The sequence below is a fragment of the Amblyomma americanum genome, unplaced genomic scaffold, assembly GCF_052857255.1.
Source record: "Amblyomma americanum isolate KBUSLIRL-KWMA unplaced genomic scaffold, ASM5285725v1 scaffold_91, whole genome shotgun sequence".
Classification (NCBI taxonomy): Eukaryota; Metazoa; Arthropoda; class Arachnida; order Ixodida; family Ixodidae; genus Amblyomma; species Amblyomma americanum.
This window is the reverse complement of record NW_027526563.1, coordinates 151,180-165,540: the sequence shown is the minus strand read 5'-3', so window position 1 is coordinate 165,540 and position 14,361 is coordinate 151,180. Positions and strand designations below refer to the sequence as shown.

At 46.5% G+C, this 14,361-nt stretch overlaps 1 long non-coding RNA gene across 1 annotated transcript; it reads left to right on the top strand.

Moving 5' to 3' along the window:
- Nucleotides 1–5,961: 5,961 nt before the first annotated feature.
- LOC144112402 (uncharacterized) lies at nucleotides 5,962–14,071 on the top strand. The gene is made up of 3 exons (XR_013310247.1): nucleotides 5,962–6,200; nucleotides 8,294–8,358; nucleotides 13,850–14,071. It is a non-coding gene; the product is annotated as an uncharacterized LOC144112402 (long non-coding RNA).
- Nucleotides 14,072–14,361: the final 290 nt, after the last annotated feature.

The window sequence follows — 14,361 nt, the reverse complement described above, 5'->3', positions numbered from 1 at the left end:
TATATTCGAAAAAAAAAACAATCCGGTAAACACTGCGAACTGCCTTCAAAGATCTTGCCTGACCGAATGCTTCGTCGGATCGAACATCTCTCAGGACATCTCGGACGTTTCAAATTTGCTTACCAATAGGCATCGGCTTTGCGACCAATATAAGATATACAATATGTGAGATATACCCACTCCAGCGGGCCGATCACGTATCTATAGGGCCGCTTACCCGTGTGTGTTTTTTTTTTCTTGCAGAAATGAAGGTTTATTTGAGATATGTCAATAAAAGAATTCCAAAAAGTTCCTATAGTTCGACGAAAGCGATATATTCAGAAAAAAAACAATCCGATATACACTGCAAACTGCCTTCAAAAATTTTTCCTGACCGAATGCTTCGTCGGATCGAACATCTCTCAGAACACCTCGGATGTTTCAAACTTGTTTACCAATGGACATCGGCTTTGCGACCAATATCAGATATACAATATGCGAGATATACCCACTCCAGTGGGCCGATCACGTATCTATAGGGCTGCCTACCCGAGTTCAGGTGGGCTATACTCAAGAACCACGGAACAGGGGGGTGGCAATGGGGAAGGTCGCCTCCCCCCCCCCCAAATTTTTCAGGGGGGGATGTGCCCCCCCCCCAATCTCCATTTGCTTCTACTTGGATCAGATTTCTGAAAATTGAAACACATATTAGTTCTAACCTCTTTTAATTCAAAGCACAGTGGGGCTGCATGAGCTGCTTGGCTTAGTAGCCAGTTGTAAAACATTTGGTATATGAGTAACATAAACCAGTCATGTCCCTACAGAATTCGATCGACTATATATCGACCTGACCGTGTACATGATCACGATTAGCAGAATTTAAACAAACTATGCACAGGCTTTTTAATGGAATTGATCACTGCTCATGCGTACAGCTTCCCACCTATAAGCTCCTCATTTCAATTAATTTTATATTGCCATAAATCTTTGCACCGTTTGTTCGCACTCAACCTCCGGCACGCGGCTTTATCACTTTGTTTTGGAATGCGAGGTGCGACCAGATTTATGCCGTTGATCATGGCCACGTGCAAATGATTCCACATTTTTCCCGATTCTTGCTGCTTTTGGTTCTCTATCTCGAAGGTTCCTTGCCAGCTTTAAATTCAGCACGACCAAGAACTGCATGGCATTCAGGTCGATGACCACCGAGCACGCATGATTAAGCCTATTGCAGCCGCCGAGTAATTCAGTTCTTAGTGGGCGTGAGTCAGCCCCTTAAACAGTTAATTTTGGAAGCCTTTTCTTTGTGTTCCTGACAGCTGGAGTGTCGTCACCGCATCGTGATACTTTGCATCAAGCTTTGAACATTGATATATATATATATATATATATATATATATATATATATATATATATATATATATATATATATATATATATATATATAATTTATTATGTTAATGAGCATTAAATACATAAATAACAAAATAAGCTCGAAGTCCTGCTCTCCGACTAAAAAACAATGAGTTCCGGAGTCCCTCGCTATACTAATTGTCTCGAGCATAGCCCAAACTTTCACCCGCTGCCATTACGACCCGGACGCGACAGCGGTGTGCCAGAGAACACTGCGAAACTATAATTATAGAGGTCCTCGATCACCTCGATCGAAGCACCTCGATCGAGGGCGCGGTTGTGCTACCCAGTTCCGTTTTCTAGCGCACACTAGCAGTTTATTTTTGAGAGCCTCTTCCTCCTCGTACGTTGCACACTTCTGATTTCTTAACATAAATTCTTTCAGTGCATCAATTTACCTATTCAGCAATCTATATTTCCCCCTCTGCTGGTCCTAAGTCGCTGATTTCAGGTCAGTGGCAATATAGTACTTATTTTATCTACCGCGCACCGTGCCAGAAAATAATTTTTTGCAGCAAATACAGACTTTTCAAGCACTTGCTGCATTTAGGGGAGTTCTAAAAGAAGTGTTTATTTTATCGTAGATAACACAGAAGTTGCTGTTTACAATGCAGAGAACAGGGAAGGGCCCAGCGTTATTTATGATGCCGCGCAACAGGAGCTTTTATATTTCGAAACCGAAACTGAAAATGTTCTAGCGTCGTCTGACGGCTAGGCCCAGACTTTATAGGTGATTCCTGTTTGTCGTAAGCCACACAATACTTTCTGCTTAAAGCACTAAAAAAAAGCGCAAAGCACAATAAGGCACCGCGCGCCACAATAGCTTCCAGCTTTGAAACCGAAACCGAAGGCGATTTGTCACGTAGCGACTACTTTGTTTATTGCAGTGGCGATCAAAAATCGCAGAACACTTCAAACATTTAGCTTACAGCGGTACCATAATGCTCATACATGATAGAGCCCATAGTGTTACACTAAGCCACCCTATTCACACACCATGGGCAGTCACAGGTGCAAGACCGATTTGAGAGGCTAGTTGGTTCTGCAGTCGTTCTGCTTATGTTGGACCAACGCTCTGTGGCACAGCTTGACACGGAACTCATAACTATTTCCCCTTCAAAGTAGTATTTGTAACTTTTCGACTATAAGTATTTCATGGTGTGTAGAGCCCCGCGTCGTCTGCTACTACATGCGGTCAATCAGCAGTCAACTGGATGGCCGGATGCGCTGCACGAGGAGGCTGCGACATGAAGCGGTATAGAGATCACGGTCGGAGACGCAAGTTCTGCCGCAGGAAACAAATAGACGAAATTGAACGAATAAAACGTATTTATTATTCTGGTTTGTAAAGAAGAGGTCATCATCATCATCGTATGCAACGCCCTGTGCGGTGCGCGTCGCCAAGCCAATCCAAGTCTGCGGTGGTTTGCGTCCAACGTTTGCGTCGTTACTCGCGTCGGTGTGTGTGGTTGTTACAGTTATTAGATTGTGTGTTTTGCAGCCACATGTGACACTTCCACTATGGGTTCGTCAGCTGCGGCGAGCTATGAGTACGTGAAATATTTCGACCGACGGCGCAAAAGCTATCGAACACGTCTCTATGTCGTCCTTGTTTCCTTTGCGCTACACCTATCTATGATGCCTCACCGACTGGCGTTAGCGACCTGGCGAAAAAAAGGACGTCTACTGGCTCGGCGGAAAAGATGAGAAGGCATTCTATTCCGCCCAAGTATTGGAGCTTAGAGGTGAGTTTTGCAGTTACTTCGCTACGTGGCCAGATTTCAGAAGTGCCAAACGTGTGATGCGTGTACAGTCAAGCCTAACGCTTTTAGCAAAGCTTGGTGGCGTTTTACATAAAGTCGATGCACATGCTTTTTTACTGTTGCGAGCACTTGCAGAACGCTTACGATACCACTTCATCTGTGATTGCGATCCGAGCACGCAGCAGCCCAGCGCATGCTTCCCAAAGAAGGGAAAAACTGCGTGGTCGCGTTGTAGCAGGTCTCGACGTAAGCGTCACTATGAGCGAAATAATATTTCGTGATTTTTTTCATGAATTCAAGTAATTTCATGAGGCAGGGAGAAATCGGCTGTGTTCAGATCTGCTAATTTTTCGCATCATATGATTTTTGGAAAGCAATGAACGCGACACACTAACTGATCCGTTTCCGTAGCATGCCCTGTGTTTGCTGTCGCTTTCATTATTCTATCTTTCATTTCTTGTGTTCCAGTAACAAAAGCGGAGCTTATCCAGAGAATGTCGAAGAGAAAAATCACTGCAATGGACCTTTAAATGTCTGAGCCATCAACAACAGTTGCACAGATACATGTATGTACTGAGCGAAGTTTTACTGCGGATGCCTCTGCTACTGCCACTCGCACGCTTACCAGTCGCAATATGTACATTACATAGCAGCATACTTCAGAGCCAGACAGGCGTCTCTGTTTGTATGTGTCTAAAATATTTATGGTTGCGGGAAGCAGCCAGGCTCCCATCAGCAACAGAGAGCTTTGTAGCGGATCTTTGAATTGTAATATAGAGATATTGCTTAAATGCTACCATTGTAAAAGATTGAGTAGGACACTAGAGAACCGCATGTGGAATGGAACCATCGTTCTGTTTTTTGTTCTCTCATATATTGTGTGCTTCATGTCAGGTCAAAGTTTCATTTTTCGTATTGCCTCCTCGCATTGTTGTCTAAAATATTTACTGTTTGGGGGAGCAGCCAGGCTGCCTTCAGCAACAGAGAGCTTTGTATCGAGCCCACCGATACGGCGTTGCGGGACAGCGCACTTCTCTCATTTCAGCACGTTGTCTTAGCTTCGGCTTGCAACTCGGTGGCCTGTTTTCTCAGTGCCATGATACTGGTTAAATATATGTATTGCTGGAAATTTATAAGCCCTGCTATTCTTCGGTTATGCGGCTTACCAAAGCGAATCGGGCCACGTGAGACACGGATAGGGCCTCTGATAATTATTATTCACGAGGGGTGATAATTATTATTCACGTGTCTATCGAAAACACCGGTGCTACGCTGTGGGCTACAACTGCGGTGGGCTCTCTCCGGTCGGGGCGGCTCTTGTCAAGACACGATTAATTACTGGAAGGCACCGTTCCCCTCTTCCCGTCATCTGTCCATCGTCGGTCGCTTCTTGGAGGGAACCAGTCAAAGGGGGAAGGTCATTTGCATCGAGCCGAGCGTGGGAAGAACAGGCTCCTTCCCAGCTAGTCATCCTTTCTCTTTGTGCATTCGTCGGCCACCTGATGACGCTGTCGAAATTGCCGCTGCTGTTCCTGCACCACCGTGGTCATCCCTGTCGATGGGATCTGCACCTTAATCCTCTTCGGCTGGTGTTCATTCCGTTCATAACAGGCCCAACGCGGGCACCACCGAAAGCTCCCCATTTGACTTTCAAACAAAAGGGGTGCTGCCTACTCTTGTAAACGGAAGGGCAGCCACACAGAACAAGCAGGGATGGAGGACTAAAGCTAGTGGACCAAGCGGAAGGGAGAAAAATCTCAGAGAGGGAATGAAAGGAGGGGAGCATGGAAAAGTAGCTAGTTTGTCATATATTTAACTCCAATATAATGTCTTTTATTAAAGATTGTTTGCCGTTGTGTGTTCCGGGGACGGTGCCTCACAACAACCTTGGTAGAGGACATTTTCAGCCAGAGGGTGGTCGGGGCCCTTTAAGTAGTGGCTGCCGGCTGGCGTGCATGTGTGCTCTGCCAAATTTGTTGTTCAAAATTTTTATTCTCTACGGAGGTCACTTTCATTTCACAGCTGAAGATGAAGCATAACCTTGCGTGTGCTGATTCGGTCGTTGCCATAAAGCTTGGTGCTCGGAACTTCTGCCACAAGTGCTTAAAATACCTGAGAAATACCGTATGCATTCTTCACCTTGCATTTGACTCATCAAAAAAAAAATTTCCCACTGTGGATCATCATGCCTGCAAACACAGTGCGGGGCCGACATGCAAGGCCAGGTTGTAATGTCTTTCATTCGAGTGCTAGCTCTGCAGTAAAAGCGATAGCATACAGACACGACGTTTAGCTAAATTTGTACAGTGCACGCACTTCAGAAAAATGTTCAACCAGCTGATATGCACGCTTGTCAAAATAATGCGTGCATTACTTGTTGGCAGCAATATTAACAGCTGGAGGGCGGCAGACTACAGTTGAGTGGAACATATCCTGATTGTTTTCTGCTTACAGCCCACAGGAATTAGTTCACAAACAGAAATTGCAACTACCACAGGAGAGTCAGTATACGCAGGGTCGATCATTGGCGCCCAAGTAATTAGTGTGTAGTTAACAAATATGCAATAATCTGAGACTACAGCATGTTGTTTGAGCAGTGCATGCGTAGTTTTTCCTCCTCCTCATCATCAGCCTCACTACATCCACAGGGCAAAAGCCTCTCCCATGTCTTTCCAATTAACGCTGTCCAATTAGCCCTCCTATGTGGTGTCAAATGCAAGTCCTTAGAGTGCGACTGCCCGTCACATATGCTTTCGAGGATATCTCGAAGCTTACATGCAGACTTCAGGACAGCACACAACGCACTGAAGGACATATACTTGCGTTGTTGCCGCCGATGTATGCATCTGAGTGCAAGAGTCCGCGGCTGCCCTGAATAACTAATGTCCTTTCTTTTGCTCCCAAGGATCAGATTTCTACCATACGCATGCGAGCAATGAGACGCAACAGCAAGCAAAGCAGCAGAGGGCACTCGCCTTCCGTGATCCATGGACGGCCTTGGCGCCATGATTGCCAGCAGGCTGGTTCTGGCGGCGACCAGTTCATGTGAGCATGATGCACCTTCCTGTCAGGAGTGAATTTTCTGGTAGCGAACAGGCTCTCCGAGCACGGCAATTTGAAAAAGCCCAATGATAATTTAAAGATTTAGAGATGTATAGACACCTAATTTTGGTGGCATGTTTTCTTCCCTACAGTGATTCAGAAGACACTACTATGAATGAATCATCATGTGGTGTTTGCCTGGGACCTATAAATAATTTATAATCGAATTTTTCTGCCATGCTGTCTCGGTTTCAACAGCCGAGTGAAGACTGTGACATCAGATAGGTTATATGTAACGTGAAGCATGGAAAAAATGCGATATAATTGCTGCTTGATCGTTTTAATTCACTACAGTGTTGAAGCCAGCCTTCCTCAATAGTCGGAATGACAAATGTAGCAGCGCCGATTATATTGCAGCTTTTCATGCCTCGCATGACCTATAAGCTCACTTTGACGTCATAGTCCCCATTCAGCTCTTGAAACTGAAACGGCGCGAGAAAGAAATCCGATTATAAATTATTTAGTAGTCATGGGAGAATCTTCATCATCATCAGCCTGATTACACCCAATGCAGGGTGAAGGCCTCTCCCATGTCTCTCCAATTAACCATGTCTTGCCAGCTGCGCCCACCTTATGCCTGCAAACTTCTTAATTTCATACGCCCACCTAACCTTCTGCCACCCCCTGCTATGCTTTCTTTCTCTTGGAATCCCTTAAGGACCAACAGCAATCTTACCTTTGTATTACATTCCCCTTTCAAGCCAATTTCTTCCTCTTGATTTTGGCTAGGATGTCATTAACCCGCGTGTGTTTCCTCAACCACTCTTCCTGCTTCCGGTCTCTTAAAGGAGTATAGACACCTAATTTTGGTGGCATGTTTTCTTTTCTTCAATGATGCAGAAGACGCTACTATTCATGAATCACCATGTGATGTTTGCCTACGACCGCTAAATAATTTATAATTGTTTTTTCCTGTCATGCTGTTTCAGTTTTGGAACAGCCGAACAATGGCTCTGACGTCAAAGAGGGCTTTTCCTTCACTTGAGCCATGGGAAAATGTCCATAGAATCGCTGCTTCATTGTTCTAATTTACTGCAGTGTTGAAATCAGCCTTCCTCAATTGCTGGAATGACAACAAATGTGCAAGCAGCGATTATATTGCTGTTTTTTCATGTCTCGTGACGTGTAAGCACACATTGACGTCACTGTCCTTGTTCAAGTGTTGAAGCCGAAACTGGACGAAAAATAAATGCTATTATAAATTATTAAGCGGTCGTAAGAGATTACTAGCTGCTACTCCATGTATAATAATGCCTTATGCATCATTACAAACAAGAAAGCACGCACCCAAACGGTAGGTATTATACAGCTTTAACGTTACGCCTATCATTTTCTTTCCGTGGCTCACTGCGTTGTCCTCAGCTTAACCTGAACCCTTTTTGTTAGCCTCCACGTTTCTGCCCCATGGGTGGGTACTGGTAAGATACAGCTGTTGTACACATTTCTCTTGAGGGATATTGGTAAACTGCCATTCATGACCTGAGAGACCCTGCCATATGCGCTCCATCGCAATCTTATCCTTCTAGTTATTCCCTCATAATCCGGATCAGTTGTCACCATTGATACCTGCCTTAAATAGACGTATTCCTTTACCTTTTCCCTTACCTCGCTACCTATTGTGAACTGCTGTTCTCTTGCTAGACTTGAGAATAGGAAAATACCACAAGGTAATCCATGTATAATAATGCCTGCTGCCTCATTAGAATGAAAAACACACACCCAAAATATGGGTGTTTATACTCCTTTAAAGCTAGTTGGTGCATTACAGAATGTGAGTCACCAGTGTTACCAGTAAAACCCTTTAACATCATATTTAGATCTATTGATTGAAATCAAGTTTTTTTGTGTTCTAGTTAATGGTATTTCATTAATTCTTTGCTCCTTATTTGGAAAAATCTCTCGGGACTCTGACCAGGCTCAAGAAGTGTAATGTGATAGTAAACAGAATATGTTTGAAAATCCTCTGAAGTTGCCCTTTAATTTACCTTGTACATTAGTCTTTTGTAGCAAATGTGAACACTTTTCATACTTTGCAGTCTTCCACTAGCATGGATCCTGCTGCACCACAGAACCCGGATGTCTTGCTGAGGTCAGCAGCCAGGTTTGAAGGTGTCGCATATTTAGAATGTAAGACAAGTGGGCTTTGATGCACCATCGGCCAGTGCTGATAAAGGAGCAAAACACAGACGGAAGATGAGGCTGACAAAGTTCAGTTTGGTGCTCAGGAACGCTTGGCTACCGGGGTGCACCGTGCTAACAAAGGTTGTGGCCGTCCACACTTCTTGTTTGATTTGCGTCTTTACACCTGTGGAGGGGCTGGGTGCACAGTGCTAACAAGAAGTGTCGACGGCCACAATCTTTGCTAGTACAGCGCACCTCGGTAGCCAAGCGTTCTTGTGCGCCAAACTGAACTTTGTCAGCCTCGTCTTCCGCCTGTGTTTTGCTCCTTCTTCAGCACGGGGCGCTGGGGCACCAAAGCCCAATTGTCGATCTTACAAGAATGATTTTGTAAGCCTGAAATGCTTTTAGCTCATCCTTGATAAATGCAGGCAAACAATCTAGAAACTGGAAACATAGGGATGAGCATCACTGCACACCTCTCGGAAATGGGAAATTTTCTGTCCGAATGATATGAAGCAGAGAAAAAATTGCCTGCAGAGCAGCCCTAGGCACAATTTTAACCTGTGGCAGCTCAGAGCAGTTTTGCTTAGCGATGGCTTCGTGGTCGAAATGCAGCTTTTGTTTGTGTCCTAGTTGTTGACATTTCATTATTTTGCAGAATTATATCTTGCAACTGAGACAAGGTTCAAGAAGTGTAATGTGATAGTAAACTCAAAGTGCTTTAAAATCCCCTGGAGATGCCAATTAATGGAACACTGAGGAGAAATTGAAGTTGGCTTGTATCGATAGAATATGAGCTCCTGATCACAAAAACGCAACTCTTACTGAAAAACAAAGCTCTTGTAAAGTAGAAAATACCAAGAACCAAAATACAGGTATCGCCGCCACAGGGCAATCTCGCAAGTACAAGCGTGATGACGTCATTGGACAATAGACGCCACGTTGGAGGAAATTTCCTTGCTACATGAAGCTGCGAATCTCTGAGGCTGACTGAGGAAGGTTGCGCGGTTCAATATTGAAGTAAGTTTTGTTTAAAAACCGATAGTGCACTTTTATCACACAAGGAAGACAGACAAAAGACAACCTGAATGTTGGAAGCAAAAAAAGTCGATGCTTGGCGGCTCCACAGGCGGCCAGAAGAGTTCGACTTGTTATGGCGCTTTGCGTCTATGAGCTTTGTGTGCCTCATGGTTTTGTTTTTAACGCGTCTCGATTTACAAGTGCCGAACAGCAGAGGAACTCCGTGCCGCTTCAAGTGCTAGTTAACCTTTGAAGGAGCCTGTTAAGGCTGGTCAGATGATTGCCGCGGGCGATGAAACACCATGATGGCACGATGCTCGGTGATCGTACAAGGCAGTTAGCAGTATAAAGAGCACTTGTGTCGTCGTACGCTCGCCCGGCGAAACATTCCCGGCTGTGCCAATCAACTTCAAACTACTTAACGGAAATCATTTATTAGGGACGGGAGACAAGGTACAAGGCAGTTAAAAAAATTGATGGCCTAGCTGTGTTAGGCCAGGATATACGTAGCGAAAGCGCGGAGACTTCTGCATCGAGGAGTACACTCACTAGATGCGCCTTTATTCATGGTTATATCTTGAGCCGTCGTGGCGGAGTGGTAGAGTCCGCCTCAAACTACAATAGCCCTGGTTCGATTCCGAGCCTCGGCACAGGTTTTTTTTTATTCAGTGAGTGGGTGGGGGGTTTCAGTGGCGCGCATAGATGCCGCCACCGAATACGTTGGTTAGCGGATAAGCGCAGGCTCTGTTAAAGGGGCAGTGAGGAGAACTTTATCAAATTATTTTTGTTAGCAAAATCTGATAGTTCGGCATTTCAAGGCTTTGTTGCCGCCTGTCCGGGAGTGAAAGATGCATTTATTTTAAGGAAATTTGGATTCAAAGTTGAAAAAGTTTTTCTCGCCACTCCGATTCAAACTCGGGAACTTTATGACATCACGGCGCACACTTATGACGTTACAGGACGCAGTGACGTGAAACGTAACGCAAGCGCAGACGTGATTTCTCGCGGCTAGCAGTGTGGTCTAGCAGCCGAAATGAAAGCTACTGCGGCCGCACGTTGAAGGCATCTATCGGGGGTCGCTACTGTCGCTTCGTTTACATTTGCACCGGCGTCTTGTCTGCGTTATGATCGATCCCGTTCCCGAACTTGACAACGAAGTTCTCGCAAAAACTCCGGCCTGCATTTCAGCGACCTCAACCCCACAGTGCGTGCGATGCTTTTGAGGGAGCACGGTTAGGTTAGGTGCCGGCGGGTTGTTTCCCCCTCCCGCCATGAGCAGCCGTTGCAAATCAAATATCATAACCCCAGTGCGGGGAGTCACAAGGGGCCAGGACAAGGTCGGTGAGTCGCGCCCATTGGAGGCTGGCCGGGGCTTAGGGGCAAACAGATTGCGATTCCTTGAACGGCGCGGTTGCACGGTGCAGCAGGCGGCATCATGGTCTCCCACGGTTGCAAGGGCCAGGTTATTTATTTTATTTTTTGCCAAAAAATCGGATGGGTACTCAAGGGCGCTTGCGTTTAAAGTTGGCGGCTTGAAAGTAAAGCCCACGCTTCAACGGCTTCCGCGCGTTTCCGGCGGTACGGGGTCTACTGGATCGGGCTCTCTCGCCCACTTGCATGTACCTCCAGTTGTGTACTGTGAATGGATTAAATTGGCCGAGAGCTCGAAAAGAACAGCTGCGTCCAACTGCCGAAGCTATTGAATGACGTCACAACACGTACCTCGCCGCAGAGCTGAATCGGTCTGGCCGGGCCGGCGGTGGCTGGCGCACCCTTCGCAAAATAGAGACATGCTTAAAGTCTCCGGCAGTGCGGTCAGAGTGCGCCGAAACTGCCGAACGCGTCGGCGGTCAAGCACAGTTGGAGCATAGAGGGTCTCGGTTTGGCCGACGTGACGTCGCCATGCAGCACGCGCGCGCATTACTCCGGAGTGTAAACACACCTTAACAGAGCCTGCGCTTAATCGCTAACCAACGTATTCAGTGGCGGCACCTATGGTAGCCACTGAAACCCCCCGCCCACTCACTGAAAAAAAAACCTGTGCCGAGGCTCGGAATCGAACAAGGGCCTTTGTAGTTTGAGGCGGAGACTCTACCACTCCGCCACGACGGCTCAAGATTTAACCATGAACAAAGGCTCATCTAGTGAATGCACTCTTCCGACGCAGAAGTCTCCGCGCTTTCGCTACGTGTATCCTGGCCTAACACAGCTAGGCCATCAACAATTTTTTTTAACTGCCTTCTACCTTGTCTGCCGTCCCTAATAAACGATTTCCGTTAATTAGTTTGAAGTTGACTGGCACAGCCTAGAATGTTTTCGCCGGTTGAGCGTGTGAAGACACAAGTGCTTTTTATACTGCGAACTGCCTTGTACGATCACCGACCATCGTGCCATCATAGTTTTTCATCGACCGTGGCGATCATTTGACCTGCCTTAACAGGCTCCTTCAAAGGTTAACTAGCACTTGAAGCGGCACTTGGAGTTGCTCTGCTGTTCGGCGCTCGTAAATCGAGGCGCGTCAAAAACAATACCACGGGGCAACCAAAGCTCATAGACGCGAAGCGCCATAAAAATCGAAACTTTCTGGCCGCCTGTGGCGCCGCCAAGCATCGGTTTTCTTTGCTTCCAAAATTCAGGTGTCTTTTGTCTGTCTTCCTTGTGCAATAAAAGTGCACTATAGGTTTTACAACAAAACTTACTTCAATATAAAAACCGCGCAGCCTTCCTTTGTCAGCCTATGAGATTCGTGGCTTCCATGTAGAAAGGAAAATTCCTCCAATTCCTCCGTCTCTTGTCCCTATGACGTCGCCACGCTTGTACTTGCGAGATTGGCCTGTGCCGGCGATACCTGTATTTTGGCTCTTGCTATTTTCTGCCTTACAAGAGCTTTGTTTTCAGTAATGAAGAGCGGCGTTTTTGTGATCAGGAGCTTGTATTCTATCGATACAAGGCAACCTCAATTTCTCCTCAGTGTCCCTTTAATGCGCGTTTATAGCCTGGCGTAACGCATGCGCGCGCCACTGCACACCAACGTCACGTCGGCCAAAGCGTGACCCTCTATACTCCAACTGCGCTTGACCGGTGACGCGTTCGGCAGCTTAGGCGCCCTCTGACCACACTGGCGGAGACTTGGAGCATGTCTCTATTTCGCGCCGAGTGCGCCATCTGTGCCAGCCAGACCAGACTGATACTGTTCCGCGGCGAGGTGCGCGTTGTGACATAATTCAATAGCTTCGCTGGGCGGTGCTGTTCTTTTCGAGCTCTCGGCTAATTTAATCCATTCACAGTACACATCTGAAGGTACATGCAAGTGGGCGAGAGAACCCGATCCAGTGGACCCTGTACCTCAAGAAACGCGCAGAAGCCGTTGAAGCGTCAGCTTTACTTTCAAGCCGCCTACTTTAAATGCGAGCGCCCTTGAGTACCCATCCGTTTTTGTGGCAAAAAAATACATAACCTAGCCCTTGCAACCGTGGGAGACCTGGACGCCGTCTTCTGCACCGTGCAACCGCGCCGTTCAAGGAATCACAATCTGTTGACCCCAAAGCCCCTGCCAGCCTCCGATGGGCGCGACGCACTGACCTTGTCCTGGCCCCTCGCGACTCCCTGCACTGGGTTATGATATTTAATTTGCAACGGCTGCTCATGGCGGAAGGGGGAACGACCCCCCGGCGCCTAACCGTGCTCCCTCAAAGGCATCGCACGCTCTGTGGGGCAGAGATCGCTGAAATGCAGGCCGGAGTTTTTGCGAGAACTTTGTCATCGGGCTCGGGATCCATCGTAACGCTGGCAAGAGGCTGGTGCAAACGTAAACGATGCAATGGTAGCGACCCCCGATAGATGCCTTCAACGTGTGGCGGCGGTAGCTTTCATTTTGGCTGCTGCTAGACCGCACCGTTAGCCGCGAGAAATCACGAAGTCTGCGTTTACGTCATGTTTCACGTCCCTGCGTCCTGTAACGTCATAAGAGTGCGCCGTGATGTCATAAGAGTTCCCGAGTTTGAATCGGAGTGGCGGGAAAAACTTTTTCAACTTCGAATGCAAATTTCTTTGAAATAAATGCATCTTTCGCTCTCGGACAAGCGGCAACAAAGCCATGAAATGCCGAACTATCCGATTTTGCTTACAAAAGAAATTTGATTGAGTTCTCCTCACTGTCTCTTAACGTACCATGTACAGTATAGGTCAAAAGTTTTAAGGCTACAGCATTCAGCTGCAGTGAAATCAATGTTCCTAGAATAATTCATGTAGCGGATCATTCCAAACTGTAGTCAAGCAGGAAGCTTCTGTATCGCAAGAAGAAACCTGCTAGCATTTCAAAGTCACTTGGTCTTTAATATTGCTGTAATGGCTCTGTTATGCGGCTGAAGCGAAAAGCCTTTGTCCTTAAGACTTCACCGACACTGTACATTACTCTTGTTGCAAATGCGAACACTTTGCACACTTTCCAGGCTTCCACTAGCATGGGTCCTGCTGCACCATGGAATCCTGGTGTTCTTGCTGAGGTCAATGGCCAGGTACGATGGCTTCTCATATTTAGAACTAGTTTGTAAGCTTGAAATGCTTTTAGCTCTCGTTCTTGGTAACTGCAGGCAAACAATCTAGAAACTGTGGAAACGTATAGGGCTGAGGATCAGTGCACACCTCTCAGACACGTGAAATTTTCCATCCAAATGGCATGGAGCGGAAAAATATTGCCTGCACAGGAGCCCCAGGCACAATTTGAACCTGTGACAGCTCAGGGCTGCTTTGCTTAATGAACTCTTAGATCACTAGACCATGACCACAACCTTTCACCTTTCATGTTCTAATTAGCACAGCCTCTTGTGCTAAGATTCAATTGCTGTGTTTTAAATATTCATAATCTTTCATCTGTTAGTTCTGTGCTTCCGAATGTTGCAAATGCGAACACTTTGCACACTTTCCAGGCTTCCACTAGCATGGGTCCTGCTGCACCATGGAA